This window comes from Triturus cristatus, chromosome 1_1 (genome assembly GCF_964204655.1).
Source record: "Triturus cristatus chromosome 1_1, aTriCri1.1, whole genome shotgun sequence".
Lineage (NCBI taxonomy): Eukaryota > Metazoa > Chordata > Amphibia > Caudata > Salamandridae > Triturus > Triturus cristatus.
Genome location: NC_140579.1, coordinates 372,453,034 through 372,480,365, shown reverse-complemented (window position 1 = coordinate 372,480,365; position 27,332 = coordinate 372,453,034). Strand labels below are relative to the sequence as shown.

The 27,332-nt window shown below is 35.8% G+C and overlaps 1 protein-coding gene across 1 annotated transcript in view; it reads left to right on the top strand.

Moving 5' to 3' along the window:
- LOC146870231 (uncharacterized) overlaps positions 1–27,332 on the top strand; it is a 115,348-nt gene that overhangs the window by 7,820 nt on the left and 80,196 nt on the right. The window lies entirely within an intron of this gene.

Sequence of the window (27,332 nt, the reverse complement as noted above, 5' to 3'; positions counted from 1 at the left end):
AGAGCTATGAAGATTCTTTTAATGCTTGCAAAGACAGCATACAATGCAGTACATTCTCAACTTATCTGCAAATGTTAAATGAAGAAATTGAACAGGAAACTACAATTGCAGCAGAAATTGCTAGAGACAGTTCTCAGGACAGCCAAAGTTCAGGAACATACAGTCAAGATCCCCTAGGACAACCAATCGTTGAAAATGAAGCATCAATAGCCATGAATGAAGTGGAAACGGCTATGAATCAAGCTCAAGAAGAATTTATAGACTTAGAAAATTTGGAAAGACAACTGAATCAAGAGCAGCAACAAATTTATGAAGAGATCAAAAACAAAATTGATCACGGATTTCTACATGAAAAAAAAGAGTGCTCATGCACATCATTTCATCCAATCAGGATGTATGTAAGCGGACAAGCTGGCACTGGAAAAAGTTTCCTAATTAAAGTCATCAGAAGCTACCTAAAGCAAAAAACAGATTCTACTTTGTCTTGTGTGGTTACTGCTCCAACTGGGTTAGCAGCATATAACATAAAAGGAATCACCTTACATCGTTTGCTAATGTTACCAGTGGAGCATGAGAACAAAATACAATTCAACAAGCTAACTGGAGAAGCATGCTTGGAAGTTTCAAGAGTATTGAAGAAGATGCAAGTTCTCATTATTGATGAGGTGAGCATGGTATCAAACTTAATGCTTGCCTTTGTGCATTTAAGAATGCAGCAAATTTTGAAGACAGACTATGACGTGTTATTTGGTGGAAAACACGTCATAGTTTTTGGGGATCTTTTGCAACTTACTCCGGTTAAAGGACAACCAGTGTTTAATACTGTGACACATGAAGACACGAAGAAGTCATTGGGAAGCATCGGTAATACAAATATTTGGTCCTTCTTTGAGTACAAGGAACTTACAACTAATATGAGGCAAGCAAACGATGAAGAATATGGAAGTATTCTGAAAGATATCAGGATTGGACTACTCACAGAAGCTGGCAAAAAAGCATTACAGACTCGGCTGCTACATAATTTATTTCCAAAGGAAGAAATAGTTGCAGAGAAGATATACAAGAACATTGCAGAAAACAAAAGTGTCATCTGCTTAATGCCAACTCTACGTGAATGCTCAATATTCAATGAGGAGCTTTTGAAATTGGAAAAGGAAGAGATCAGGAAATTGGAAGCAGTGGACAAAATTGAGGATGGAAGAATTACTGTCACAGTAACAAGCAAACTGAAAAATAAATTGGACTCACTAGAGAAGAACATCTCCAAAACAGCAGGATTAGAAAAAAATCTATATGTTTGCATGAACTGTAGAGTGTTTTTAAGGAGAAATTTGGATGTTGAAAAAGGCTTAGTAAATGGAGCGATGGGAAGAGTTGTGGGTTTTATTAATTATCAGAAAAAAGATGGAATTGAATGGTTAAAAATAAAATTTGATCAGATAGAGGAAGTTAAAGACATTTGTCGTTGTTCAGTTCGTTTCATGCTTGTGAAAGACTTATATGTACGTAGGAAGCAGTTTCCGTTTTCTCTAGCATATGCTGTAACTATTCACAAGTCTCAAGGATTGACTGTAGATTGTGCATTTGTGAACATTGGATCTAGTGTGTTCAAAGAAGGTATGGCATATGTTGCTTTGTCACGAGTCAAAACATTATCAGGTTTATTCATGATAGACTTCGATGACTCAAAAGTTAGTGCTGATACAAACTGTGTAAAGGAGTATAATAGATTAAGAAGAAGCTATGCTCCTCATTTAGGTCAGTATCCTGTGTTGGAGAAACGTGTAGTTTCTCGTAAAAGGAGAAATGAGAATATCTGTAATGAAGATGTAGAGAAGAGGAAAAAAAAGAGGAGTGATGTAATTGCAAGCAAAAAGAATAAGGAAAATGAAGAACAGGTTGTAGGATGTCATTTTGAAAATAGCTCTGGTGTCAACTGCTACGCAAATGTAGTGCTGAATGTTGCTTTTTATCTGGAAAGTTTGCAAGAGCAGATAATAATAAATCAGGGAAAAAGATTCTGTTCAGAGCTCAGTCTCCTTTTTCAAAAGCTGAGTAAAGATAAAACTCAAATAGAAAGTGCTACTGATATTAGAAAACTTTTAGATGTATGTTCAGGACGAACACAGTTTTCTCAAAATGAACAGCAAGATGCTCACGAATTTTTGATGTATTTTCTTCAGGTAGTGGAAGAAGAAGGAGTTCCCATTGACATTTTTTTTGGTCTCTCTTATAAATGGGAACATAGTTGTGATAATTGTTATAATATAAGTGGTTCTATTGTTGATAATGAAAGGTTTATTTATTTGACATTGCCAGAGAGTAAAACAGTCACTTTTGCAAACTTAGTTAAAGATGCTAATCATAGCATGAAATGTGGTGAGTGTAATTCTGACATGTTATCAACATTAATTTTAAGGGAATACGGACAGTATGTAATTTTAATGATGCAACGATGTAGAGCTGATGGATCAAAATTGGATACTTTAATAAAGAAGTTTACAGGACAGCAATTATCAATTTCAGGAAAAACTTTTGTAACTGTTGCAATAATTTTCCATGATGGACCTACTGTTACTTCTGGACATTACACAGTTTATCTAAAATGTGAAAAAGGATGGACACTGTGTAATGATTCCCAATTGATTTTCAAACAACGTTTGCCTTTTGATTTAGCAAATTCCTATCTAATCTTCCTGAAACCTAAATTTTAGAGAGACTTGGCAAGATCTGGACAAAATAATTTTACCATTTTACAGGATTACCATTGCAATTTTGTAGAAAAAAGATTTTTAAAATTATCATTTGGCCTAAAGGAAAGATAACCAATTGTAATGTGGACTTTTTAAATTTTTAATGCAATTTTGAAAAACCAATAATTTAGAGATTATCGGTAACTTCTGCACATTTTAAATTTTGGAATGTTATTGGACTGCCACTGGAAATTTTTTCAAAAATGATTTCAAAAATTACTATTTGGCCATGTGGAAAAGTAAGCAATTCTATTGTGGACTAAATAAATTATTCGAAAAATTTTCGTGAACCAAAATGTTACAGAGAATCGGTGAGATCTGGACAGATTAAACTTTAGAATTTTAATGGTTTTCCCTTGGAAATTTATTCCAGGGAAAGAATAAAAAATACTATTTGGCCTAAAGGAAATAAAATCAGATGTATTTTGGAGTTATTTGAGATATATTATTGTGAATGTACTTCTGAAACAAAAATATCAGACGGTATTTTAAAGAAAAAAGTATTGTTTTTAGATGACATTTTTTAAGAATAATATGCATTTCTGTAATGATAAGTTTAAGTGAGAAGAGATTCTGGGCTTTTTTAATACAATCTTTGAGATTGTTATTTTTTTTTGCCCGCTGTAAAATGATGAATGCAATTGCTTTCACAATTTATAGTGAAATGCAATATATTCTGAAAACAGCAAAAATAAGGCAAAAATATTTTTTGGAAAAAAATGTAAATATGTGTACTGTATTATAAAATGTTTTAAAAATATTAATACTTTTTTCTTTTTTTTCAGATCGATATAGAAAATTTTCGTAAACTACAACCATTTTAAAAACTATTTTTTAAAAAAACAAATGAATAAATATTTTTTTCAGTGAGTATGGTAAGTCAATAGTAATAATTGTAGTCTTTCAAGGACCTTGTAATGTGAAAAATGATTTTTAGTGTTTTTTTTAAAAAATAAAAAAAAAGGTACGCTTACCGTACGCGTACGGTAAAAAAAAAAAAAAAAAGTTTTTAAAAAAAAAGAAAAAAAAAGATGAAAGATAAGGTTGGCTCTTAAAAGAACCGTTGTGTTCATGCAGGGACAGAGGAAAGAAAGATTGGGAATATTAGACGGTACGACAAGTGTGCTGATCTATTTTACTGTTCACCAGGGAAACACTGGTCTCCCTATAAGTAATTAGATCGTGACAAGTGGCGCACCGTACTTCAACCCTCGCAAACCGAGGGTTAATTTCCAGAGGGCCAGCAAAAGGAGATTCTCCCCCCACAGATGAAGGGCTCACCTGACCTGCAGAAGAAGGAGTCTGCCCTGCAGATGATGGTCCAGGCTGAGCTGCTGTGGATGTACTGGCTCGTCTTTCTGAAGAGTTACCTCCAAAAAGATGACCATGTGTCCTTCTGTGTACTTCTTTGAGGTGCCTCATCATGGTGTGATTCCCAAAGGAATACTTCCTGTCAGGATTACCTCTAGAAAGTACACGCTTACACAGAATGCAAGTAACTAAGGGTGCATTCACCTTTTGCTGGCCTTCTGGAAAAGTAAAAAAATCCCAAACATAAGAAGGCTTTACTTTCCTCGCTCTCTGCCTCAAGACAGTGCTGCTGGTGCTAGCCTCACTCTCAGAAGGGCTCTGCTGTTCTGCCATCGTATCCCAAAGACAAACCAGCTCCTTCTCCTAAGGGATCACAAGCAGAAATGAGGGGAATGGGTGTGGTGTAGGAGAGTTCTAGAACTGAAAGTAGTTTCAACCAATCAAAAGTTGTGTTTCAAGATCACATGACCTACCGTACGCTTACGGTACGCTTACGGTGCGCTTACGGCAAAAAGTACGCGTGCGCGTAAAAAAGACACGCGCTTGCGCACATGCGCATAACAGTCATTTCCCGGCACTTCCGCGTAACGTGCGCGTGTTGCGTAAGCGCGCACGCGTCCCACGCGCAGTACGCGCGGCTACGCAAAGTGCGTAACTATACGCAAGCAGCGTAGATAGATTACGGACGTTGCGTAAACCGTACGCTTACCGTGAGCTTACGGTACGCGTACTATAAAAAAAAAAAAAAAAAAAAAAAAAAAAATCTGGAAATAAATTTTACATGTTTATTTTAAAAAATATATATAAAAAAATATTTAAGGATTTTAAAAATTAAAGCATAGTCTTTATAAAAGATAAGAAAATTAAAATAAAAATATGTTTGAAAAAAATGAAGAATATAAAAAAAAAAAAGCATTTAAAAAACCTTGCAAATTCACTGAAAAAACCATGGGTTTCACACACGTTATAGTTAGGAATTAGCATTTAAAAAACCTTGCAAATTCACTGAAAAAACCATAGGTTTCACACACGTTATAGTTAGGAATTAGCATTTAAAAAACCTTAGAAATTCACTGAAAAAACCATAGGTTTCACACACGTTATAGTTAGGAATTAGCATTTAAAAAACCTTAGAAATTTAGTGAAAAAACCATAGGTTTCACACATGTTATAGTTAGCTGGACATTTTACTCGTAAAAAACCAATGAAATTGCCCCGTTATAGTTAGTTCAGCTAACTATAACTCGCGCGCCCGCAATGCACTGCTGATGACGTCACATATTACATCACTCATGACATGGTCAGTGACATCACTCATGACATCACTGATGACATCTCAAATGACATCACTGATGACCTCACTGATGACATCATCCTTGTGATAGAGTGGCAGACCTCCTCTCACCTTAATATAAGCTTTGATACACACATTCAAAAATAGAGACTAAAAATTTCAAAACAATGGACATACCAATACCAGTTACAACAACCTCTTCAGTAATTCTAAGATCCACATACACATCCACTCATTCACCAACAGTCCTATACAGTCACTCATACATGTACTCACTCATCATATGTACTCATACATCTATACATCCTGTTACACAATGCCACTCATCCATAGAGTTACTCACACACATAGTCACTCATGCTAATAAAGAATCAAACATACATTTACTTGCATATACAGTTATACACACACCACCACACTTACTTCTACGGAAACTTACACATACTTAGTCTTTTAAACAATCACTTATAGAAACACATACTTATTCATACAGGAACTCTTTCAATCTCTCACTCTCACATATACTCACATATATACACCAATAGTCACATATACTAGTTTAAAACATATGTAGTCACTCATAAAGACACTATTGAGACAGTCATTCACTCACTAACACACCCATACACACACTCATCCACCCATGCAGTCCTGCACACATGCTCTGTTCAACACATACAAACAGTGAGTCACTCATTCATGCACCGATGCACTACGTAATACCCCCCACCGAACCATGCAGAAACTCAGACTGATACTCAAAAAAACAACTAATAACCTATATAGACACCCATGTAGCTACTCACCAACCCATGCAGCCACTTATACACAAAGTGAGAGACTGATACAGATATTTACATATTTAAACATTACTCACTAAGCCATGTATTCACTATGATACACTTAATCAGTCAGTTACACAATCAATTTTTCAAAAACAAATCATCCATTTAGACAGTAATATACCCATTTATTCTTCCATCAACCTTGAGATATACATATATAAAACATATTTAATTTTCAGAAAAACACACATTCACTGGATGATGTCATCAGTGAGGTCATCAGTGATGTCATTTGAGATGTCATCAGTGATGTCATGAGTGATGTCACTGACCATGTCATGAGTGATGTAATATGTGACGTCATCAGCAGTGCATTGCGGGCGCGCGAGTTATAGTTAGCTGAACTAACTATAACGGGGCAATTTCATTGGTTTTTTACGAGTAAAATGTCCAGCTAACTATAACATGTGTGAAACCTATGGTTTTTTCACTAAATTTCTAAGGTTTTTTAAATGCTAATTCCTAACTATAACGTGTGTGAAACCTATGGTTTTTTCAGTGATATATATATATATATTTTATTTTTTTTTCAATGAAAAAAACATAGGTTTCAGGGACGTTATAGTTAGAAATTGGCATTTAAAAAACCTTAGAAATTCACTGAAAAAAACCACAGGACGTTATAGTTAGTTGGACATTTCATTCATACAGAACCAGAGAAACCAGAGAAATTCGGCCGTTATAGTTAGTTGAGCTAGCTATAACTTGTGCCCCCGCAATGCACTGCTGATGATGTCACATATTACATCATTCATGACATGGTCAGTGACATCACTGATGACATCTCAAATGATATCACTGATAACATCATCCAGTGACAGTGTGTTTCTGTAAAGCTTAAATATGTTTTTATATATGTATATACATATGTATATATTACCTACTGGTGGTCACCAGTAGGTAGTTATAGTTGGGACCTATTATCCATAGAAAAATCATAACATTCTTTTCCCAATAACTTTGGCGTCGGTTGACGAATCTTTGCGAAATTTTCCAAACTCGCGGGGCGCTCCTTTCAGCTCCTATCTTAAAAGATTTGGGGTTATTCGTCAAGCGGGGGCCGAGAAAAAAGGGGGGTCCAAAAACATGTTTTCTCAATGTTAATTCCCATAGGAAACTTTAGACATGGCTACAGCCCGAACTGCTGAACAGAATTACACCAAATTTGGCGAAAATTTAGCCCTTGGATCAGAAAGATCCCTTTTTGTTAAATGGTGTAAATCCGTTCAGTGGTTCATGAAATATTAGAAAAAGAAAAAGTTTCAATATCTGGGCGGAGCCTAACTACACATCTCATCGTGAGATCTGATTGGCTGTCAGCACTTCATCCTGGAATTGCTGGTAGCCATCTTGGGACAATATACATGATAGTACTCCATTACCCCATTGAAATGCATTGTAGTGAATCGAAGAGTTTGAGGGTTACCAAAAGGAGAACTATAAAGGGTGATAAGAGACTTTAGTTACATTAGAATTCATTTGTTGATGGTACCATACTAATATCAGGAATTGTGGTGTGTTCTTAGGTGATTTTACCCTGTGAAAATCCTTCTGCTGGGATATCATGAATCATGTTTGGAAGAAAACTGAAGCTAAAATGAGAGCATATTTTCTGTAAATTCACATTATCTTTCTCAGTCATGTGAGAATGAAGTATGTCATTCTCAGTAAATCATGTATATCCAACAAGGGCAGAGACTGTCAGTTGATTCCTTTGTGTTCTACTGCTGCTTCCCAGAGTGTTCTAAAGAACAATTAGAGCGCTAACAGCCTTAAATATGACAAAAGTATGGCACACCTGAAGCCATCCTGATTGGAATAAACTGGTAACACATAAAACATTTAATTTAAAAAGGAATAAAATGATGGGGTTAATTTTGTCATAGAAATTATGGTTAGTGCTGTAGAAAGAAAAATTAGGACATGTTTCAAGTGTGCTCTCAAATATCTTCTTGTTATATTTCAACAGGAGCAGCCTGTCAGTTGATGCCTTTGTGATCTACTGCAGCTTCCCAGAGTCTTCTACAGAACAACTAGAGCGCTAACAGCCTTACTTATGACAAAAGTACGGCACACCTGAAGCCATCTTGATTGGAATAAATTGGTAACACTTAAAACATTCAATTTAAAAAGGAACAAAATGATGGGGTTCATTTTGTCATAGAAATTATGGTTAGTGCTGTAGAAAGAAAAATTAGGACATGTTTCAAGTGTGATCTCAAATATCTTCCTGTTATATTTCAGCAGGAGCAGCCTGTCAGTTGATGCCTTTGTGTTCTACTGCAGCTTCCCAGAGTCTTCTAAAGAACAACTATAGCGCTAACAGTCTTACTTATGACAAAATTATGACACACCTGAAGCCATCTTGATTGGAATAAACTGGTAACTCTTAAAACATTTAATTTAAAAAGGAACAAAATGAGGGGGTTCATTTTGTCATAGGAATTATGGTTAGTGCTGTAGAAAGAAAAATTAGGACATGTTTTAAGTGAGAGCTCAAATATCTTCCTGTTATATTTCAACAGGAGCAGCCTGTCAGTTGATGCCTTTGTGTTCTATTTCAGCTTCCCAGAGTGTTCTAAAGAACAACTAGAGCACTAACAGGCTTAATTATGACAAAAGTATGGCACACCTGAAGCCATCTTGATTGGAATAAACTGGTAACACTTAAAACATTCAATTTAAAAAGGAACAAAATGATGGGGTTCATTTTGTCATAAAAATTATGGTTAGTGCTGTAGAAAGAAAAATTAGGACATGTTTCAAGTGTGATCTCAAATATCTTCCTGTTATATTTCAACAGGAGCAGCCTGTGAGTTGATGCCTTTGTGTTCTACTGCAGCTTCCCAGAGTCTTCTAAAGAACAACTAGAGCGCTAACAGCCTTACTTACGACAAAAGTATGGCACACCTGAAGCCATCGTGATTGGAATAAACTGGTAACACTTAAAACATTTAATTTAAAAAGGAACAAAATGATGGGGTTCATTTTGTCATAGAAATTATTGTTAGTGCTGTAGAAAGACAAATTAGGACATGGTTCAAGTGTGATCTCAAATATCTTCCTGTTATATTTCAACAGGAGCAGCCTGTCAGTTGATGCCTGTGTGTTCCACTGCAGCGTTCCAGAGTGTTCTAAAGAACAACTATAGCGCTAACAGTCTTACTTATGACAAAATTATGGCACACCTGAAGCCATCTTGATTGGAATAAACTGGTAACTCTTAAAACATTTAATTTAAAAAGGAAAAAAATGATGGGGTTCATTTTGTCATAAAAATTATGGTTAGTGCTGTAGAAAGAAAAATTAGGACATGTTTTAAGTGAGTGCTCAAATATCTTCCTGTTATATTTCAACAGGAGCAGCCTGTCAGTTGATGCCTTTGTGTTCTATTTCAGCTTCCCAGAGTGTTCTAAAGAACAACTAGAGCACTAACAGCCGTAATTATGACAAAAGTATGGCACACCTAAAGCCCTCTTGATTGGAATAAACTGGTAACACTTAAAACATTCACTTTAAAAGGAACAAAATGATGGGGTTCATTTTGTCATAGAAATTATGGTTAGTGCTGTAGAAAGAAAAATTAGGACATGTTTCAAGTGTGATCTCAAATATCTTCCTGTTATATTTCAGCAGGAGCAGCCTGTCAGTTGATGCCTTTGTGTTCTACTGCAGCTTCCCAAAATCTTCTAAAGAACAACTAGAGCGCTAACAGCCTTACTAATGACACAAGTATGGCACACCTGAAGCCATCTTGATTGGAATAAACTGGTAACACTTAAAACATTTATTTTAAAAAGGAACAAAATGATGGGGTTCATTTTATCATAGAAATTATGGATAGTGCTGTAGAAAGAAAAATTAGGAAATGTTTCAAGTGCGATCTCAAATATCCTCCTTTTATATTTCAACAGGAGCAGCCTGTGAGTTGATGCCTTTGTGTTCTACTGCAGCTTCCCAGAGTCTTCTAAAGAACAACTAGAGCGCTAACAGCCTTACTTATGACAAAAGTATGGCACACCTGAAGCCATCGTGATTGGAATAAACTGGTAACACTTAAAACATTTAATTTAAAAAGAAACAAAATGATGGGGTTCATTTTGTCATAGAAATTATGGTTAGTGCTGTAGAAAGACAAATTAGGACATGGTTCAAGTGTGATCTCAAATATCTTCCTGTTATATTTCAACAGGAGCAGCCTGTCAGTTGATGCCTTTGTGTTCTACTGCAGCGTTCCAGAGTGTTCTAAAGAACAACTATAGCGCTAACAGTCTTACTTATGACAAAATTATGACACACCTGAAGCCATCTTGATTGGAATAAACTGGTAACTCTTAAAACATTTAATTTAAAAAGGAACAAAATGAGGGGGTTCATTTTGTCATAGAAATTATGGTTAGTGCTGTAGAAAGAAAAATTAGGACATGTTTTAAGTGAGAGCTCAAATATCTTCCTGTTATATTTCAACAGGAGCAGCCTGTCAGTTGATGCCTGTGTGTTCTACTGCAGCGTTCCAGAGTGTTCTAAAGAACAACTATAGCGCTAACAGTCTTACTTATGACACAATTATGGCACACCTGAAGCCATCTTGATTGGAATAAACTGGTAACTCTTAAAACATTTAATTTAAAAAGGAACAAAATGATGGGGTTCATTTTGTCATAAAAATTATGGTTAGTGCTGTAGAAAGAAAAATTAGGACATTTTTTAAGTGAGTGCTCAAATATCTTCCTGTTATATTTCAACAGGAGCAGCCTGTCAGTTGATGCCTTTGTGTTCTATGTCAGCTTCCCAGAGTGTTCTAAAGAACAACTAGAGCACTGACAGCCTTAATTATGACAAAAGTATGGCACACCTGAAGCCATCTTGATTGGAATAAACTGGTAACACTTAAAACGTTCACTTTAAAAGGAACAAAATGATGGGGTTCATTTTGTCATAGAAATTATGGTTAGTGCTGTAGAAAGAAAAATTAGGACATGTTTCAAGTGTGATCTCAAATATCTTCCTGCTATATTTCAGCAGGAGCAGCCTGTCAGTTGATGCCTTTGTGTTCTACTGCAGCTTCCCAGAGTCTTCTAAAGAACAACTAGAGCGCTAACAGCCTTACTAATGACACAAGTATGGCACACCTGAAGCCATCTTGATTGGAATAAACTGGTAACACTTAAAACATTTAATTTAAAAAGGACCAAAATGATGGGGTTCATTTTATCATAGAAATTATGGATAGTGCTGTAGAAAGAAAAATTAGGACATGTTTCAAGTGTGATCTCAAATATCCTCCTTTTATATTTCAACAGGAGCAGCCTGTGAGTTGATGCCTTTGTGTTCTACTGCAGCTTCCCAGAGTCTTCTAAAGAACAACTAGAGCGCTAACAGCCTTACTTATGACAAAAGTATGGCACATCTGAAGCCATCGTGATTGGAATAAACTGGTAACACTTAAAACATTTAATTTAAAAAGGAACAAAATGATGGGGTTCATTTTGTCATAGAAATTATGGTTAGTGCTGTAGAAAGACAAATTAGGACATGGTTCAAGTGTGATCTCAAATATCTTCCTGTTATATTTCAACAGGAGCAGCCTGTCAGTTGATGCCTTTGTGTTCTACTGCAGCGTTCCAGAGTGTTCTAAAGAACAACTATAGCGCTAACAGTCTTACTTATGACAAAATTATGACACACCTGAAGCCATCTTGATTGGAATAAACTGGTAACTCTTAAAACATTTAATTTAAAAAGGAACAAAATGAGGGGGTTCATTTTGTCATAGAAATTATGGTTAGTGCTGTAGAAAGAAAAATTAGGACATGTTTTAAGTGAGAGCTCAAATATCTTCCTGTTATATTTCAACAGGAGCAGCCTGTCAGTTGATGCCTTTGTGTTCTATTTCAGCTTCCCAGAGTGTTCTAAAGAACAACTAGAGCACTAACAGCCTTAATCATGACAAAAGTATGGCACACCTGAAGCCATCTTGATTGGAATAAACTGGTAACACTTAAAACATTCAATTTAAAAAGGAACAAAATGATGGGGTTCATTTTGTCATAGAAATTATGGTTAGTGCTGTAGAAAGAAAAATTAGGACATGTTTCAAGTGTGATCTCAAATATCTTCCTGTTATATTTCAGCAGGAGCAGCCTGTCAGTTGATGCCTTTTTGTTCTACTGCAGCTTCCCAGAGTCTTCTAAAGAACAACTAGAGCGCTAACAGCCTTACTTACGACACAAGTATGGCACACCTGAAGCCATCTTGATTGGAATAAACTGGTAACACTTAAAACATTTAATTTAAAAAGGAACAAAATAATGGGGTTCATTTTATCATAGAAATTATGGATAGTACTGTAGAAAGAAAAATTAGGACATGTTTCAAGTGTGATCTCAAATATCCTCCTGTTATATTTCAACAGGAGCAGCCAGTGAGTTGATGCCTTTTTGTTCTACTGCAGCATCCCAGAGTCTTCTAAAGAACAACTAGAGCGCTAACAGCCTTACTTATGACAAAAGTATGGCACACCTGAAGCCATCGTGATTGGAATAAACTGGTAACACTTAAAACATTTAATTTAAAAAGTAACACAATGATGGGGTTCATTTTGTCATAGAAATTATGGTTAGTGCTGTAGAAAGACAAATAAGGACATGTTTGAAGTGAGATCTTAAATATCTTCCTGTTATATTTCAACAGGAGCAGCCTCTCAGTTGATGCCTTTATGTTCTACTGCAGCGTACCAGAGTGTTCTAAAGAAAAACTAGAGCACTAACAGTCTTACTTGTGACAAAATTATGGCACACCAGAAGCGATCTTGATTGGAATAAACTGGTAACTCTTAAAACATTCACTTTAAAAAGGAACAAAATGATGGGGTTCAATTTGTCATAGAAATTATGGTTAGTGCTGTAGAAAGAAAAATTAGGACGTTTCAAGTGTGATCTCAAATATCTTCCTGTTATATTTCAGCAGGAGCAGCCTGTGAGTTGATGCCTTTGTGTTCTACTGCAGCTTCCCATAGTCTTCTAAAGAACAACTAGAGCGCTAACAGTCTTACTTATGACAAAATTATTGCACACTTGAAACCATCTTGATTGGAATAAACTGGTAACTCTTAAAACATTTAATTTAAAAAGGAACAAAATGAGGGGGTTCATTTTGTCATAGAAATTATGGTTAGAGCTGTAGAAAGGAAAATTAGGACATGTTTTAAATGAAAGCTCAAATATCTTCCTGTTATATTTGAACAGGAGCAGCCTGTCAGTTGATGCCTTTGTGTTCTACTTCAGCTTCCCAGAGTGTGCTAAAGAACAACTAGAGCACTAACAGCCTTACTTATGACAAAAGTATGGCACACCTGAAGCCATCTTGATTGGAATAAACTGGCAACACATAAAACATTTAATTTAAAAAGGAACAAAATGATGGGGTTCATTTTGTCATAGAAATTATGGTTAGTGCTGTAGAAAGAAAAAATAGGACATGTTTCAAGTGTGATCTCAAATATCTTCCTGTTATATTTCAACACGAGCAGCCTGTCAGTTGATGCCTTTGTGTTCTACTGCAGCTTCCCAGAGTGTTCTAAAGAACAACTAGAGCACTAACAGCCTTAGTTATGACAAAAGTATGGCACACCTGAAGCCATCTTGATTGGAATAAACTGGCAACACATAAAACATTTAATTTAAAAAGGAACAAAATGATGGGGTTCATTTTGTCATAGAAATTATGGTTAGTGCTGTAGAAAGAAAAAATAGGACATGTTTCAAGTGTGATCTCAAATATCTTCCTGTTATATTTCAACAGGAGCAGCCTGTCAGTTGATGCCTTTGTGTTCTACTGCAGCTTCCCAGAGTCTTCTAAAGAACAACTAGAGCGCTAACAGCCTTACTTATGACAAAAGAATGGCACACCTGAAGCCATCTTGATTGGAATAAACTGGTAACACTTAAAACATTTAATTTAAAAAGGAACAAAATGATGGGGTTCATTTTGTCATAGAAATTATGGTCAGTGCTGTAGAAAGAAAAATTAGGACATGTTTCAAGTGAGATCTCAAATATCTTCCTGTTATATTTCAACAGGAGCAGCCTGTCAGTTGATGCCTTTGTGTTCTACTGCAGCTTCCCAGAGTCTTCTAAAGAACAACTAGAGCGCTAACAGCCTTACTTATGACAAAAGTATGGCACACCTGAAGCCATCTTGATTGGAATAAACTGGTAACACTTAAAACATTTAATTTAAAAAGGAACAAAATGATGGGGTTCATTTTGTCATAGAAATTATGGTTAGTGCTGTAGAAAGAAAAATTAGGACATGTTTCAAGTGTGATCTCAAATATCCTCCTGTTATATTTCAACAGGAGCAGCCTTTCAGTTGATGCCTTTGTGCTCTACTGCAGAGTTCCAGAGTGTTCTAAAGAACAACTAGAGCGCTAACAGTCTTACTTATGACAAAATTATGGCACACCTGAAGCCATCTTGAATGGAATAAACTGGTAACTCTTAAAACATTTAATTTAAAAAGGAACAAAATGAGGGGGTTCATTTTGTCATAGAAATTATGGTTAGTGCTGTAGAAATAAAAATTAGGACATGTTTTAAGTGAGATGTCAAACATCTTCCTGTTATATTTCAACAGGAGCAGCCTGTCAGTTGATGCCTTTGTGCTCTTCTGCAGCTTCCCAGAGTCTTCTAAAGAACAACTAGAGCACTAACAGCCTTACTTATGACAAACGTATGGCACACTTGAAGCCATCTTGATTGAAATAAACTGGTAACTCTTAAAACATTTAATTTAAAAAGGAACAAAATGATGGGGTTCATTTTGTCATAGAAATTATGGTTAGTGCTGTAGAAAGAAAAAATAGGACATGTTTCAAGTGTGATCTCAAATATCTTCCTGTTATATTTCAACAGGAGCAGCCTGTCAGTTGATGCCTTTGTGTTCTACTGCAGCTTCCCAGAGTCTTCTAAAGAACAACTAGATCGCTAACAGCCTTACTTATGACAAAAGTATGGCACACCTGGAGCCATCTTGATTGCAATAAACTGGTAGCACTTAAAACATTTAATTTAAAAAGGAACAAAATGATGGGGTTCATTTTGTCATAAAATTATGGTTAGTGCTGTAGAAAGAAAAATTAGGACTTGTTTCAAGTGAGATCTCAAATATCTTCCTGTTATATTTCAACAGGCGCAGCCTGTCAGTTGATGCCTTTGTGTTCTACTGGAGCGTTCCAGAGTGTTCTAAAGAACAACTATAGTGCTAACAGTCTTACTTATGACAAAATTATGGCACACCTGAAGCCATCTTGATTAGAATAAACTGGTAACTCTTAAAATATTTAATTTAAAAAGGAACAAAATGAGGGGGTTCATTTTGTCATAGAAATTATGGTTAGTGCTGTAGAAAGGAAAATTAGGACATGTTTTAAGTGTGATCTCAAATATCTTCCTGTTATATTTCAACAGGTGCAGCCTGTCAGTTGATGACTTTGTGTTCTACTGCAGCTTCCCAGAGTGTTCTAAAGAACAACTAGAGCACTAACAGCCTTAGTTATGACAAAAGTATGGCACACCTGAAGCCATCTTGATTGGAATAAACTGGCAACACATAAAACATTTAATTTGAAAAGGAACAAAATGATGGGGTTCATTTTGTCATATAAATTATGGTTAGTGCTGTAGAAAGAAAAAATAGGACATGTTTCAAGTGTGATCTCAAATATCTTCCTGTTATATTTCAACAGGAGCAGCCTGTCAGTTGATGCCTTTGTGTTCTACTGCAGCTTCCCAGAGTCTTCTAAAGAACAACTAGAGCGCTAACAGCCTTACTTATGACAAAAGAATGGCACACCTGAAGCCATCTTGATTGGAATAAACTGGTAACACTTAAAACATTTAATTTAAAAAGGAACAAAATGATGGGGTTCATTTTGTCATAGAAATTATGGTCAGTGCTGTAGAAAGAAAAATTAGGACATGTTTCAAGTGAGATCTCAAATATCTTCCTGTTATATTTCAACAGGAGCAGCCTGTCAGTTGATGCCTTTGTGTTCTACTGCAGCTTCCCAGAGTCTTCTAAAGAACAACTAGAGCGCTAACAGCCTTACTTATGACAAAAGTATGGCACACCTGAAGCCATCTTGATTGGAATAAACTGGTAACACTTAAAACATTTAATTTAAAAAGGAACAAAATGATGGGGTTCATTTTGTCATAGAAATTATGGTTAGTGCTGTAGAAAGAAAAATTAGGACATGTTTCAAGTGTGATCTCAAATATCCTCCTGTTATATTTCAACAGGAGCAGCCTTTCAGTTGATGCCTTTGTGCTCTACTGCAGAGTTCCAGAGTGTTCTAAAGAACAACTAGAGCACTAACAGTCTTACTTATGACAAAATTATGGCACACCTGAAGCCATCTTGAATGGAATAAACTGGTAACTCTTAAAACATTTAATTTAAAAAGGAACAAAATGAGGGGGTTCATTTTGTCATAGAAATTATGGTTAGTGCTGTAGAAATAAAAATTAGGACATGTTTTAAGTGAGATCTCAAACATCTTCCTGTTATATTTCAACAGGAGCAGCCTGTCAGTTGATGCCTTTGTGTTCTTCTGCAGCTTCCCAGAGTCTTCTAAAGAACAACTAGAGCACTAACAGCCTTACTTATGACAAACGTATGGCACACTTGAAGCCATCTTGATTGAAATAAACTGGTAACTCTTAAAACATTTAATTTAAAAAGGAACAAAATGAGGGGGTTCCTTTTTTCATATAAATGATGGTTAGTGCTGTAGAAAGGAAAATTAGGACATGTTTCAAGTGTGATCTCAAATATCCTCCTGTTATATTTCAACAGGAGCAGCCAGTGAGTTGATGCCTTTTTGTTCTACTGCAGCATCCCAGAGTCTTCTAAAGAACAACTAGAGCGCTAACAGCCTTACTTATGACAAAAGTATGGCACACCTGAAGCCATCGTGATTGGAATAAACTGGTAACACTTAAAACATTTAATTTAAAAAGTAACACAATGATGGGGTTCATTTTGTCATAGAAATTATGGTTAGTGCTGTAGAAAGACAAATAAGGACATGTTTGAAGTGAGATCTTAAATATCTTCCTGTTATATTTCAACAGGAGCAGCCTCTCAGTTGATGCCTTTATGTTCTACTGCAGCGTACCAGAGTGTTCTAAAGAAAAACTAGAGCACTAACAGTCTTACTTGTGACAAAATTATGGCACACCAGAAGCGATCTTGATTGGAATAAACTGGTAACTCTTAAAACATTCACTTTAAAAAGGAACAAAATGATGGGGTTCAATTTGTCATAGAAATTATGGTTAGTGCTGTAGAAAGAAAAATTAGGACGTTTCAAGTGTGATCTCAAATATCTTCCTGTTATATTTCAGCAGGAGCAGCCTGTGAGTTGATGCCTTTGTGTTCTACTGCAGCTTCCCATAGTCTTCTAAAGAACAACTAGGGCGCTAACAGTCTTACTTATGACAAAATTATTGCACACTTGAAACCATCTTGATTGGAATAAACTGGTAACTCTTAAAACATTTAATTTAAAAAGGAACAAAATGATGGGGTTCATTTTGTCATAGAAATTATGGTTAGTGCTGTAGAAAGAAAAAATAGGACATGTTTCAAGTGTGATCTCAAATATCTTCCTGTTATATTTCAACACGAGCAGCCTGTCAGTTGATGCCTTTGTGTTCTACTGCAGCTTCCCAGAGTGTTCTAAAGAACAACTAGAGCACTAACAGCCTTAGTTATGACAAAAGTATGGCACACCTGAAGCCATCTTGATTGGAATAAACTGGCAACACATAAAACATTTAATTTAAAAAGGAACAAAATGATGGGGTTCATTTTGTCATAGAAATTATGGTTAGTGCTGTAGAAAGAAAAAATAGGACATGTTTCAAGTGTGATCTCAAATATCTTCCTGTTATATTTCAACAGGAGCAGCCTGTCAGTTGATGCCTTTGTGTTCTACTGCAGCTTCCCAGAGTCTTCTAAAGAACAACTAGAGCGCTAACAGCCTTACTTATGACAAAAGAATGGCACACCTGAAGCCATCTTGATTGGAATAAACTGGTAACACTTAAAACATTTAATTTAAAAAGGAACAAAATGATGGGGTTCATTTTGTCATAGAAATTATGGTCAGTGCTGTAGAAAGAAAAATTAGGACATGTTTCAAGTGAGATCTCAAATATCTTCCTGTTATATTTCAACAGGAGCAGCCTGTCAGTTGATGCCTTTGTGTTCTACTGCAGCTTCCCAGAGTCTTCTAAAGAACAACTAGAGCGCTAACAGCCTTACTTATGACAAAAGTATGGCACACCTGAAGCCATCTTGATTGGAATAAACTGGTAACACTTAAAACATTTAATTTAAAAAGGAACAAAATGATGGGGTTCATTTTGTCATAGAAATTATGGTTAGTGCTGTAGAAAGAAAAATTAGGACATGTTTCAAGTGTGATCTCAAATATCCTCCTGTTATATTTCAACAGGAGCAGCCTTTCAGTTGATGCCTTTGTGCTCTACTGCAGAGTTCCAGAGTGTTCTAAAGAACAACTAGAGCGCTAACAGTCTTACTTATGACAAAATTATGGCACACCTGAAGCCATCTTGAATGGAATAAACTGGTAACTCTTAAAACATTTAATTTAAAAAGGAACAAAATGAGGGGGTTCATTTTGTCATAGAAATTATGGTTAGTGCTGTAGAAATAAAAATTAGGACATGTTTTAAGTGAGATCTCAAACATCTTCCTGTTATATTTCAACAGGAGCAGCCTGTCAGTTGATGCCTTTGTGCTCTTCTGCAGCTTCCCAGAGTCTTCTAAAGAACAACTAGAGCACTAACAGCCTTACTTATGACAAACGTATGGCACACTTGAAGCCATCTTGATTGAAATAAACTGGTAACTCTTAAAACATTTAATTTAAAAAGGAACAAAATGATGGGGTTCATTTTGTCATAGAAATTATGGTTAGTGCTGTAGAAAGAAAAAATAGGACATGTTTCAAGTGTGATCTCAAATATCTTCCTGTTATATTTCAACAGGAGCAGCCTGTCAGTTGATGCCTTTGTGTTCTACTGCAGCTTCCCAGAGTCTTCTAAAGAACAACTAGAGCGCTAACAGCCTTACTTATGACAAAAGTATGGCACACCTGGAGCCATCTTGATTGCAATAAACTGGTAGCACTTAAAACATTTAATTTAAAAAGGAACAAAATGATGGGGTTCATTTTGTCATAAAATTATGGTTAGTGCTGTAGAAAGAAAAATTAGGACTTGTTTCAAGTGAGATCTCAAATATCTTCCTGTTATATTTCAACAGGCGCAGCCTGTCAGTTGATGCCTTTGTGTTCTACTGGAGCGTTCCAGAGTGTTCTAAAGAACAACTATAGTGCTAACAGTCTTACTTATGACAAAATTATGGCACACCTGAAGCCATCTTGATTAGAATAAACTGGTAACTCTTAAAATATTTAATTTAAAAAGGAACAAAATGAGGGGGTTCATTTTGTCATAGAAATTATGGTTAGTGCTGTAGAAAGGAAAATTAGGACATGTTTTAAGTGTGATCTCAAATATCTTCCTGTTATATTTCAACAGGTGCAGCCTGTCAGTTGATGCCTTTGTGTTCTACTGCAGCTTCCCAGAGTGTTCTAAAGAACAACTAGAGCACTAACAGCCTTAGTTATGACAAAAGTATGGCACACCTGAAGCCATCTTGATTGGAATAAACTGGTAACACTTAAAACATTTAATTTAAAAAGGAACAAAATGATGGGGTTCATTTTGTCATAGAAATTATGGTCAGTGCTGTAGAAAGAAAAATTAGGACATGTTTCAAGTGAGATCTCAAATATCTTCCTGTTATATTTCAACAGGAGCAGCCTGTCAGTTGATGCCTTTGTGTTCTACTGCAGCTTCCCAGAGTCTTCTAAAGAACAACTAGAGCGCTAACAGCCTTACTTATGACAAAAGTATGGCACACCTGAAGCCATCTTGATTGGAATAAACTGGTAACACTTAAAACATTTAATTTAAAAAGGAACAAAATGATGGGGTTCATTTTGTCATAGAAATTATGGTTAGTGCTGTAGAAAGAAAAATTAGGACATGTTTCAAGTGTGATCTCAAATATCCTCCTGTTATATTTCAACAGGAGCAGCCTTTCAGTTGATGCCTTTGTGCTCTACTGCAGAGTTCCAGAGTGTTCTAAAGAACAACTAGAGCACTAACAGTCTTACTTATGACAAAATTATGGCACACCTGAAGCCATCTTGAATGGAATAACTGGTAACTCTTAAAACATTTAATTTAAAAAGGAACAAAATGAGGGGGTTCATTTTGTCATAGAAATTATGGTTAGTGCTGTAGAAATAAAAATTAGGACATGTTTTAAGTGAGATCTCAAACATCTTCCTGTTATATTTCAACAGGAGCAGCCTGTCAGTTGATGCCTTTGTGTTCTTCTGCAGCTTCCCAGAGTCTTCTAAAGAACAACTAGAGCACTAACAGCCTTACTTATGACAAACGTATGGCACACTTGAAGCCATCTTGATTGAAATAAACTGGTAACTCTTAAAACATTTAATTTAAAAAGGAACAAAATGAGGGGGTTCCTTTTTTCATATAAATGATGGTTAGTGCTGTAGAAAGGAAAATTAGGACATGTTTTAATGGTGATCTCAAATATCTTCCTGTTATATTTCAACAGGAGCAGCCTGTCAGTTGATGCCTTTGTGTTCTTCTGCAGCTTCCCAGAGTCTTCTAAAGAACAACTAGAGCACTAACAGCCTTACTTATGACAAACGTATGGCACACTTGAAGCCATCTTGATTGAAATAAACTGGTAACACTTAAAACATTTAATTTAAAAAGGAACAAAATGATGGGGTTCATTTTGTCATAGAAATTATGGTTAGTGCTGTAGAAAGAAAAAATAGGACTTGTTTCAAGTGAGATCTCAAATATCTTCCTGTTATATTTCAACAGGCGCAGCCTGTCAGTTGATGCCTTTGTGTTCTACTGCAGCGTTCCAGAGTGTTCTAAAGAACAACTATAGCGCTAACAGTCTTACTTATGACAAAATTATGGCACACCTGAAGCCATCTTGATTAGAATAAACTGGTAACTCTTAAAATATTTAATTTAAAAAGGAACAAAATGAGGAGGTTCATTTTGTCATAGAAATTATGGTTAGTGCTGTAGAAAGGAAAATTAGGACATGTTTTAAGTGTGATCTCAAATATCTTCCTGTTATATTTCAACAGGAGCAGCCTGTCAGTTGATGCCTTTGTGTTCTACTGCAGCTTCCCAGAGTCTTCTAAAGAACAACTAGAGCACTAACAGCCTTACTTATGACAAAAGTATGGCACACCTGAAGCCATCGTGATTGGAATAAACTGGTAACACTTAAAACATTTAATTTAAAAAGGAACAAAATGATGGGGTTCATTTTGTCATAGAAATTATGGTTAGTGCTGTAGAAAGACAAATTAGGACATGGTTCAAGTGTGATCTCAAATATCTTCCTGTTACATTTCAACAGGAGCAGCCTGTCAGTTGATGCCTTTGTGTTCTACTGCAGCGTTCCAGAGTGTTCTAAAGCACAACTATAGCGCTAACAGTTTTACTTATGAGAAAATTATGGCACACCTGAAGCCATCTTGATTGGAATAAACTGGTAACTCTTAAAATATTTAATTTAAAAAGGAACAAAATGAGGGGGTTCATTTTGTCATAGAAATTATGGTTAGTGCTGTAGAAAGGAAAATTAGGACATGTTTTAAGTGTGATCTCAAATATCTTCCTGTTATATTTCAACAGGAGCAGCCTGTCAGTTGATGCCTTTCTGTTCTACTGCAGCTTACCAGAGTCTTCTAAAGAACAACTAGAGCGCTAACAGCCTTACTTATGACAAAAGTATGGCACACCTGAAGCCATCTTGATTGGAATAAACTGGTAACACTTAAAACATTTAATTTAAAAAGGAACAAAATGATGGGGTTCATTTTGTCATAGAAATTATGGTTAGTGCTGTAGAAAGAAAAATTAGGACATGTTTCAAGTGTGATCTCAAATATCCTCCTGTTATATTTCAACAGGAGCAGCCTTTCAGTTGATGCCTTTGTGCTCTACTGCAGAGTTCCAGAGTGTTCTAAAGAACAACTAGAGCGCTAACAGTCTTACTTATGACAAAATTATGGCACACCTGAAGCCATCTTGAATGAAATAAACTGGTAACTCTTAAAACATTTAATTTAAAAAGGAACAAAATGAGGGGGTTCATCTTTTCATATAAATTATGGTTAGTGCTGTAGAAAGGAAAATTAGGACATGTTTTAAGTGAGAGCTCAAATATCTTCCTGTTGCATTTCAACAGGAGCAGCCTGTCAGTTGATGCCTTTGTTTTCTACTTCAGCTTTCCAGAGTGTTCCAAAGAACAACTAGAGCACTAACAGCTTTACTTATGACAAAAGTATGGCACACCTGAAGCCATCTTGATTGGAATAAACTGGCAACACATAAAACATTCAATTTAAAAAGGAACTAAATGATGGGGTTCATTTTTTCATAGAAATTATGGTTAGTGCTGTACAAAGAAAAAATAGGACATGTTTCAAGTGTGATCTCAAATATTTTCCTGTTATATTTCAACAGGAGCAGCCTGTCAGTTGATGCCTTTATGTTCTACTGCAGCTTCCCAGAGTCTTCTAAAGAACAACTAGAGCGCTAACAGCCTTACTTATGACAAAAGTATGGCACACCTGAAGCCATCTTGATTGCAATAAACTGGTAACACTTAAAACATTTAATTTAAAAAGGAACAAAATGATGGGGTTCATTTTGTCATAGAAATTATGGTTAGTGCTGTAGAAAGAAAAATTAGGACTTGTTTCAAGTGAGATCTCAAATTTCTTCCTGTTATATTTCAACAGGCGCAGCCTGTCAGTTGATGCCTTTGTGTTCTACTGGAGCATTCCAGAGTGTTCTTAAGAACAACTATAGCGCTAACAGTCTTACTTATGACAAATGTATGGCACACCTGAAGCCATCTTGATTGGAATAAACTGGTAACTCTTAAAATATTTAATTTAAAAAGGAACAAAATGAGGGGGTTCATTTTGTCATAGAAATTATGGTTAGTGCTGTAGAAAGGAAAATTAGGACATGTTTTAAGTGTGATCTCAAATATCTTCCTGTTATATTTCAACAGGAGCAGCCTGTCAGTTGATGCCTTTCTGTTCTACTGCAGCTTCCCAGAGTCTTCTAAAGAACAACTAGAGCGCTAACAGCCTTACTTCTGACAAAAGTATGGCACACCTGAAGCCATCTTGATTGGAATAAACTGGTAACACTTAAAACATTTAATTTAAAAAGGAACCAAATGATGGGGTTCATTTTGTCATAGAAATTATGGTTAGTGCTGTAGAAAGAAAAATTAGGACATGTTTCAAGTGTGATCTCAAATATCCTCCTGTTATATTTCAACAGGAGCAGCCTTTCAGTTGATGCCTTTGTGCTCTACTGCAGAGTTCCAGAGTGTTCTAAAGAACAACTAGAGCGCTAACAGTCTTACTTATGACAAAATTATGGCACACCTGAAGCCATCTTGAATGGAATAAACTGGTGACTCTTAAAACATTTAATTTAAAAAGGAACACAATGAGGGGGTTCATTTTGTCATAGAAATTATGGTTAGTGCTGTAGAAATAAAAATTAGGACATGTTTTAAGTGAGATCTCAAACATCTTCCTGTTATATTTCAACAGGAGCAGCCTGCCAGTTTATGCCTTTGTGTTCTTCTGCAGCTTCCCAGAGTCTTCTAAAGAACAACTAGAGCACTAACAGCCTTACTTATTACAAAAGTATGGCACACCTGAAGCCATCTTGATTGGAATAAACTGACAACACATAAAACATTCAGTTTAAAAAGGAACTAAATGATGGGGTTCATTTTGTCATAGAAATTATGGTTAGTGCTGTACAAAGAAAAAATAGGACATGTTTCAAGTGTGATCTCAAATATTTTCCTGTTATATTTCAACAGGAGCAGCCTGTCAGTTGATGCCTTTGTGTTCTACTGCAGCTTCCCAGAGTCTTCTAAAGAACAACTAGAGCACTAACAGCCTTACTTATGACAAAAGTATGGCACACCTGAAGCCATCTTGATTGCAATAAATTGGTAGCACTTAAAACATTTAATTTAAAAAGGAACAAAATGATGGGGTTCATTTTGTCATAAAATTATGGTTAGTGCTGTAGAAAGAAAAATTAGGACTTGTTTCAAGTGAGATCTCAAATATCTTCCTGTTATATTTCAACAGGCGCAGCCTGTCAGTTGATGCCTTTGTGTTCTACTGGAGCGTTCCAGAGTGTTCTAAAGAACAACTATAGCGCTAACAGTCTTACTTATGACAAAATTATGGCACACCTGAAGCCATCTTGATTAGAATAAACTGGTAACTCTTAAAATATTTAATTTAAAAAGGAACAAAATGAGGGGGTTCATTTTGTCATAGAAATTATGGTTAGTGCTGTAGAAAGGAAAATTAGGACATGTTTTAAGTGTGATCTCAAATATCTTCCTGTTATATTTCAACAGGTGCAGCCTGTCAGTTGATGCCTTTGTGTTCTACTGCAGCTTCCCAGAGTGTTCTAAAGAACAACTAGAGCACTAACAGCCTTAGTTATGACAAAAGTATGGCACACCTGAAGCCATCTTGATTGGAATAAACTGGCAACACATAAAACATTTAATTTAAAAAGGAACAAAATGATGGGGTTCATTTTGTCATATAAATTATGGTTAGTGCTGTAGAAAGAAAAAATAGGACATGTTTCAAGTGTGATCTCAAATATCTTCCTGTTATATTTCAACAGGAGCAGCCTGTCAGTTGATGCCTTTGTGTTCTACTGCAGCTTCCCAGAGTCTTCTAAAGAACAACTAGAGCGCTAACAGCCTTACTTATGACAAAAGAATGGCACACCTGAAGCCATCTTGATTGGAATAAACTGGTAACACTTAAAACATTTAATTTAAAAAGGAACAAAATGATGGGGTTCATTTTGTCATAGAAATTATGGTCAGTGCTGTAGAAAGAAATATTAGGACATGTTTCAAGTGAGATCTCAAATATCTTCCTGTTATATTTCAACAGGAGCAGCCTGTCAGTTGATGCCTTTGTGTTCTACTGCAGCTTCCCAGAGTGTTCTAAAGAACAACTAGAGCACTAACAGCCTTAGTTATGACAAAAGTATGGCACACCTGAAGCCATCTTGATTGGAATAAACTGGTAACACTTAAAACATTTATTTTAAAAAGGAACAAAATGATGGGGTTCATTTTGTCATAGAAATTATGGTTAGTGCTGTAGAAAGAAAAATTAGGACATGTTTCAAGTGTGATCTCAAATATCCTCCTGTTATATTTCAACAGGAGCAGCCTTTCAGTTGATGCCTTTGTGCTCTACTGCAGAGTTCCAGAGTGTTCTAAAGAACAACTAGAGCGCTAACAGTCTTACTTATGACAAAATTATGGCACACCTGAAGCCATCTTGAATGGAATAAACTGGTAACTCTTAAAACATTTAATTTAAAAAGGAACAAAATGAGGGGGTTCATTTTGTCATAGAAATTATGGTTAGTGCTGTAGAAATAAAAATTAGGACATGTTTTAAGTGAGATCTCAAACATCTTCCTGTTATATTTCAACAGGAGCAGCCTGTCAGTTGATGCCTTTGTGTTCTTCTGCAGCTTCCCAGAGTCTTCTAAAGAACAACTAGAGCACTAACAGCCTTACTTATGACAAACGTATGGCACACTTGAAGCCATCTTGATTGAAATAAACTGGTAACTCTTAAAATATTTAATTTAAAAAGGAACACAATGAGGGGGTTCATTTTGTCATAGAAATTATGGTTAGTGCTGTAGAAAGGAAAATTAGGACATGTTTTAAGTGTGATCTCAAATATCTTCCTGTTATATTTCAACAGGAGCAGCCTATCAGTTGATGCCTTTCTGTTCTACTGCAGCTTCCCAGAGTCTTCTAAAGAACAACTAGAGCGCTAACAGCCTTACTTATGACAAAAGTATGGCACACCTGAAGCCATCTTGATTGGAATAAACTGGTAACACTTAAAACATTTAATTTAAAAAGGAACCAAATGATGGGGTTCATTTTGTCATAGAAATTATGGTTAGTGCTGTAGAAAGAAAAATTAGGACATGTTTCAAGTGTGATCTCAAATATCCTCCTGTTATATTTCAACAGGAGCAGCCTTTCAGTTGATGCCTTTGTGCTCTACTGCAGAGTTCCAGAGTGTTCTAAAGAACAACTAGAGCGCTAACAGTCTTACTTATGACAAAATTATGGCACACCTGAAGCCATCTTGAATGGAATAAACTGGTAACTCTTAAAATATTTAATTTAAAAAGGAACACAATGAGGGGGTTCATTTTGTCATAGAAATTATGGTTAGTGCTGTAGAAATAAAAATTAGGACATGTTTTAAGTGAGATCTCAAACATCTTCCTGTTATATTTCAACAGGAGCAGCCTGCCAGTTGATGCCTTTGTGTTCTTCTGCAGCTTCCCAGAGTCTTCTAAAGAACAACTAGAGCACTAACAGCCTTACTTATGACAAAAGTATGGCACACCTGAAGCCATCTTGATTGGAATAAACTGGCAACACATAAAACATTCAGTTTAAAAAGGAACTAAATGATGGGGTTCATTTTGTCATAGAAATTGTGGTTAGTGCTGTACAAAGAAAAAATAGGACATGTTTCAAGTGTGATCTCAAATATTTTCCTGTTATATTTCAACAGGAGCAGCCTGTCAGTTGATGCCTTTGTGTTCTACTGCAGCTTCCCAGAGTCTTCTAAAGAACAACTAGAGCGCTAACAGCCTTACTTATGACAAAAGTATGGCACACATGAAGCCATCTTGATTGCAATAAACTGGTAGCACTTAAAACATTTAATTTAAAAAGGAACAAAATGATGGGGTTCATTTTGTCATAACATTATGGTTAGTGCTGTAGAAAGAAAAATTAGGACATGTTTTAAGTGTGATCTCAAATATCTTCCTGTTA